Source organism: Crotalus tigris, unplaced genomic scaffold (assembly GCF_016545835.1).
Source record: "Crotalus tigris isolate CLP2741 ecotype Arizona unplaced genomic scaffold, ASM1654583v1 scf7180000017600.4437325, whole genome shotgun sequence".
In the NCBI taxonomy this organism is placed as follows: domain Eukaryota; kingdom Metazoa; phylum Chordata; class Lepidosauria; order Squamata; family Viperidae; genus Crotalus; species Crotalus tigris.
The window spans coordinates 2802317-2809178 of NW_024096504.1; positions in this window are offsets into that span (position 1 = coordinate 2802317).

The window sequence follows — 6862 nt, forward strand, 5'->3', positions numbered from 1 at the left end:
AAAAATACCGGAGTGGCTTTCAACAATGGAAGCATTTGCGTACCCAAAGTTAATTAATTATGACAAACTTGTTAGTTATAAAGATCTTTTGGATAAGGAAGGAAAGCTTAAAGACAATCAAGCCCTTCAACATCAAGGTATTGACTTAACATGGTGGTCCTATTTGCAAATTCAAACAAGATATGAAAAAGATATAAAATCAATAGGATTTTACAAAGAGCAGATTCCACTTGATAAAATACTTTTAAAAACAGATGAAAATTTGATTAAGAAACTCTATAAATTTCTGCTAAGCTGGAAGATGGAAGAAGAACAAGTAAAAGAAACAATGATAGTATGGGCAAAGAATTTTGGATATTTTATAGACTTAGAACACTTTGGGATAAAAACTTTAAACTTACTAAAGCAGCTTCATATAAAGAAAACTTATATAAAATGTTTTATAGATGGCATATGGCACCAGTTCGATTAGCAAAAATGTTTAAAAATTTATAGAATGTTTGTTGGAAATGCAAACAAATGCCAGGCACTTACTATCATGCCTGGTGGACATGCCCTAATGCAAAGAAATATTGGTTTAGGATTCATAGATGGCTGGAAAAGATGATGAAAATACAAATAGAATTTAAACTGGAATTGTTTTTGCTAGGAATATTAGGACCTAATTATGGTAAAGAGAATGATTATTTAATACTACATGTTTTAATATCCGCAAGAATAGTATTCGCTCAAGTCTGGAAAAATGAAAATCTACCATCTGATCAGATTATAATTACTAAATTTTTAGGAGATGAAAGAAGAAGAAGATTCAATTTATTTTAAATCTGGGAAAATTTTTATCAATGGTTAGAAAGACGACAAAATGAGAAAAGAGCTTGAAATTAAATAAAATATATGGTTTTAGGATTTTCACTAAGCTCTATCCTCTAGTTTAATAATAGCATTACTATTAGTGACTTTAAATATTAGTGGAGACAGAATTAGTTTATATTTTATTAATTAAGGTTATTTACTTAAAGGAATTGTATTTACTTATTAATTTTTAACTAGATGATTATAATTAACTCTATTCATTATAACTGTTTAGTATTATATAAACTATGTTTATTCAGTATGTATATCCGGATGGTAGTTTGGTTGTTAAAGCATGAGATTATTATTGGGGGTTACCCCATTATTGCACTTTTCCTTAATTCCAACCCTACCCTATCCTTAATCCCCTACTCCCACCCTTCCCCATATCTGTACTTACCCTACCCTTTTTCTACCCTATAAAATCTAATAAAATATTTATTTTAAAAAATCAATTAATTTTTTGTAAAATAAGACTTGCTCAGACTTAAATATTCATCACTTCATTTCCCATTAGGTAATGATCCATAGGTGAAACTGGAAACAGCAACTCTTGAAAATCATTCAAGACTATGCTTATCCTGTCCATTGAAATCAATTGGTAGAATCTAGAGTTAGTTTTACTCAGCAGAAGTTTATGGAAATCAATAGAACTAGATTTTACCTATTCAAGACCTGGGAATAAGTAACATGTCTGAGTTATTGCAAAACAATTAAAACACAACTCATACTCTATAGATAGCAATCCTTGCTGATCACACTACAAAACCCAATATAAAAATACAAGGCTACAAAACAATGTGCTAAAATTCAAAGTGTAAAAAAATCCAAAATCACAAATCACTATCATTGACATGCTAGTGAAAACAATAGCACTCTGCATTTTCTATAAACCAGAGATAACCTGATAATTGTAATACAGAAGCAATTTCATAGATAGAAAAATACTTTAATATAAAGCAGACCTTCTTAAGAAACAGTCTTTTCACTGGGGCCATATAGCTGGCCACATTTTTCTTAAACATAACACCAATATTTGATTCTATTTTTCAGTTTACATACATTTATCATTTTTGCAAGGTCATAATAAGATGATGTAACAAGTGAAATTCATCCTGCTAAAAAAGGAAACATTTTTCTTTCTATCTCTCTCTATGCTGAGTAGAAACATCTTTGTCTGCTTCCCCTTCCCTTTCTCTGCAGTCCTCTTGCCAGGCAAAGTGTGTTCTTCCTTTGCCTATCAGAGAGATTTCAGCTGCTTTTTCACTTCTTCCGCCAGCATAGAGACTCTTACAATGGAGTGGTCAAATTTAGCCCTCTTTCTTTGGGCAGCTGCAGCCTATCATCCCTGGCCAAGCATCAGCCCCTTCTCCTACCTGGAAGCATGATATGATCTCACAAGCAGCACCTCTTATGGACAGCAACAGTAGATAGGAGTTACTGGAGAACAACATCGTTTGGCATAACAGATCTTGGGTTACCTACTTCATGGGCTTTCCAACCAGGTTCCAGTATTGTGAGGAGCCCACTGGGTTGTGAAAGTGTTGACACCAGGCTACTCATCCTCCTTCTCAAAACCAAACCTGCACAACTAACTACATGCTTTTGAGGTCTTGCTGCCTATCAACTTCAGCACTGAGTGCCACAAAAGATTCATTGGAGTGCCACAAACTCTAGATTTGGGACTTTACTATAGACATTATGGAAGAATATTTCACCAGTCTTCTGACAGAAAGAAAACCTTGATTTGTGAAAGTAAATGTTCCCTGACAACAAATTCTGATAAAAATGGTTCATGTTTTAGAAAGATCTCTGAACCACAAAGTGGAAAGTCTTCTGTAGCTATCAAAAGCCCCTTCCTACATCTGTTTCCTCTGGCTGACTTATCTCACCATGGGAGCAATCAGTACTTAACAGACAACATCCCACATGATGTAACTTTTCAGAGAACATAAGGGAAAACTAAAACCTCTGCTAAATATTAACTACTGATTAACTCTCCTTTAAAAATATTCATAGATAAGCATACTTTTGTTTCTTTTTTTAAAAAGTTACATCCTAGAAATTAAATAGCAAAATAAGCATGGGAAATAATGAGCATGTTATCTGAATAAAATACAGGTCTATTTTTTGATCTTGTTTAAAAAATTAAATCTGTGTGAGCGATAAAAGTGGTTCTCTTCTGAATTACAGAATCCTGCATCCTCTAAATACACTCTGGAAAATAATAGGTGTTCTATTCCTATTGAGAAAGCTCTGCATAAGCTTTATATATTTTACCCTCTAGAATGACATAATTGCTATTATACTTGCATTATATGAATACAATATCACTTTCACCAGATAATGAATTGAACAAAATATATATTGATCTCTGCACACAACTTTAATAAAAGACTTGCAATTTACACAATGCAATTTCTCTACTGATTGTATTACTGCAACTTATTATTGGCTACGGGCTGTGATTTATGCCAGCTAGTAGAACTAGCATGAAATGCTTTCATTTTATAGGCATTTATCTCCATCCTTAATTGAGATAAGAGGATAAGCATCCGTTACCAAATGAGATTCCACAAAAACCCCAATATTTAAGAAGACTTTTCTTGATCCATTATGAAATTATCTAAGGCTAGCATTATTAATAAAACAATACAAAGGAATCTTAAACTCCTATCCAATGGATTATAATAAATCCTGTGCTTTGGAATGTTATTTGTATTCAGCTGTGTTCCACTGGTGCTAGAGAAAATTTTACCTGGCAATTCCACTTGCTTTAGAGGGACAGAAGTGTTTTAACAAAGATTGGTAAATGTATTGGGAGTAATTTATCTAGCAACCTATCTATATACTATTAAAATTCTCACTGTCATGACTTTCACCTAAGCAAAATAGCAGGTTACAGGACATCCATTTTTGAATTAAGGTACCTCAAACGGACTAAGTTACAGAATGTTTCCAAAATCCAGGACCCATAAATCCCAAAGAGATAAAATTCATTTCATAAAAATGAAACTGGTATAACTTATATACTTATACTAAAGGTATTTTATTTAAAGTAGCTGGATTCCTAGGAATCATTAATTATTTTCTCTCATTAAAAATTATTTTTGACCTAAACACAGCTACAGCATTCATCAAATCCTGTGTGATTTCTGAGTCTTATGAGGAATAGAGTGGAAGTTAAACTTACGAAAGTCAGCCACATATGCTGATTTATACCAGTGTTCATCTATAGAATGTTAGATAGCAAAATTTAACCTTATTTGAAATCAAGAACTTCTAAGAAAACGGAGGTTTTTTGCAGTTCCATTTTACATTCCAAAACAAATTTAGCCTTGAAATTTAACAGATAGAATTGGTTAATAGAATGAGATACTATGAAAGTTAAACTTTCCAGAACCTATACTTATCATCCAGACTTCACTCAAGTGTCTACATTTATAAATTAGTTTATTAATTATTTTCACCTCCCTAACTTATAAGGGATTCATTTCTTCACAACATCTTCAAACATCTTATTTTTTGTGTAGTCTATTATTTCCTTTTAAAAAACTTTATCTAGCCAGAAACTGAGCTCACCCAAGTCCATTAGGCTACCAGTACTTAGCTGCCAAACACCTTCATTGTTATAATGTAGAAGAAGCATCTGGGAGGATATCTCCATAGCTTCAACTGACACTATGATTGCTGCCCATCGTGGCAAGCACTGCTTTATTCTTCGTTCTGCAACTCTTTTCCAACTTCTACAATTTAGAGACCTAGAGTGGCCTCTTTTACAGCAAGCAGCTCCTACTCAGCTCCCCTTTCTTTTGCCCACAGCCTTTTTCTAATGCTGAGATCTCCCAAATCACCAGCTCCTACTAATTCTATCTCCAGTTCATCAGATGACAGCTATTTCTTCTTTTCTGGCCATCCTGTTGCAGAGTTGTAGGAAGCAAAGTGGTTGTTGCTGCTGCTGCTGCTGCTGCTGCTGCTGCTGCTGCTGTTGTCATGGCCACTTCCAGAAATGGAACTCCTGTGGCTGGGACCCATCTTTATGTTACTTGGCTCAGCCTCTTTGACAGAAGGAAACCCAAAGGCTGCCTAATTTAAATAAAACACCTGTCCAGTGTGAAACTTATGCATGGTTGTCAATTGTGATGATATTTATGCAGTATCCATTTTATTAGGGCAGTGCAAGTCAGATCAAGATCAAGCAACTTTTGAACTGTGAAAGAACAAAGATTGACTACTAGAGCAATAGTATGATGCCTGCATCTTTAATTCTTACATTAGAAACTGCTCCAGAACTGTGGGGTGCATGGTGCTCTCTGAGCTTAGTTGTTTTCTTGCAGATGCTTCGTAACCCAACTAGGTAACATCATCAGTGCTACAAGGAAATGAGGTTCGCTGTCTGTTTCTATAGTGATTATATAAACAGAAAGCAAACCTCACTTCCTTCTAGCACTGATAATGTTACCTAGCTGGGTAATGAAACATCTGCTAGAAAACAACCACATTCAGAGAGCACCAAGCATCCCACAGTTCAACCCTGACTTACAAATATTCTCTTGTGTTGGTACTGCTCCAGAAGCCCAATAACTCCAAATTTACCTGAAAGAGGATCAAAGAATTGAAACAGCTTTCTGACATCACAGCATAAAGATGATGAGATGGAATGTGGGGGCTAGTAATCCTACAGCTAAGGAAGAAACAAATTAATAAACAACTAACCAGGAGGCACAACTAGACTTTTACAGTCTAGATCATGGGTGTCAAACTCGATCGTGTCATGTGATGTACCATGACTTTTTTGCCTTTGTAGAGCTGGGGTGGGTGTGGACTGTGTGTGATGCATCAGGGCCACAAGCCACCAGTTTAACACCCCTGGTCTAGAATGAAGAGTCTTCTATGAATTATACTTCCTTAAATGTAAGCATATAGCATTCTTCTGTAATGTTACAACTTGAGTGGATGTTGCATTGAGGATCTGTTTCTTCTGCTCAATATGTTTCCTCTCAACCAACTCCAACATAAAAGGTTAACATGATTTATAGAGAAGAATAAAAAAAAGAAAATGTGAGTCAATGCATATACTGGTTTGCACAAAATTTTAAGAATATGTCAACATCTAATTAATGGAACTCAGTGTTATGTATTAAGCAATTCAAAGGGTCCGTTATAAAGAAACGGTTAACTGATTGCTTTATTTGAATGATAGACTGTCTGTCTGTATAACTTTAAGCCTGTTGTTTTAGATGGAAATGAGTACTTTAAACTGATTGGCCATCGCCTAGGGGCGGTCCATATAAATATAAGTCAGTCAGCTGCTAGAGCTTGCTTCTGTGAGAACCTAATAAAGAGCTGTTATTTCAACTCCGTGTCTTCAATGCCTCGCTGTTCTCACTGCACAACAGTGGCAACAGTTTTTTAAAGTGTTTCATTAGTCGGAACCATGACAATAGGATTATGCTGCTAGGAAGAAGAGAGCTAAGTCACTAAAGGGGTAAGACCAGGCATCAGCGCCCTGGTTAGAACAGCTTTCCCCCCTTCTGCCTGCCAGTATGCAAACGCTGGAGGTATTGCCTTCCTAAGGGACCTGTCCCTAGGAAAATCACAGAAGCCCTAGAAAATCACAGAAGCCCTAAAAGCATTGGAGATGCCAAAACAGCCAAACCATGGCCAAAGTCAGCAAGCTTTCAGAGTTCGATGTAACACATCCCGAACGATGGAGTTTGTACATCTCAAGAGTAGAAAACTACTTCAGAGCGAACAAGGTCAGAGAAGATAACTTAAAAGCTGCAACCTTGTTGTGCGTGTGTGGCCAAGCCACCTTTGATATAGCAGAGAACTTAGTCGCTCCTGCTCCCTTGGAGTCAGTCACTTTTGCTGACTTAAAATGTAGACTCAAGGAGCACTTTGAACCATGTCTGTCCATTATCACATATAGACATGCATTCGAGGTGAGAGAGCAGCAGCCAGGTGAAACCACTGCTGAATTCGTGGCCACCCTACACCAAGTGTCCCA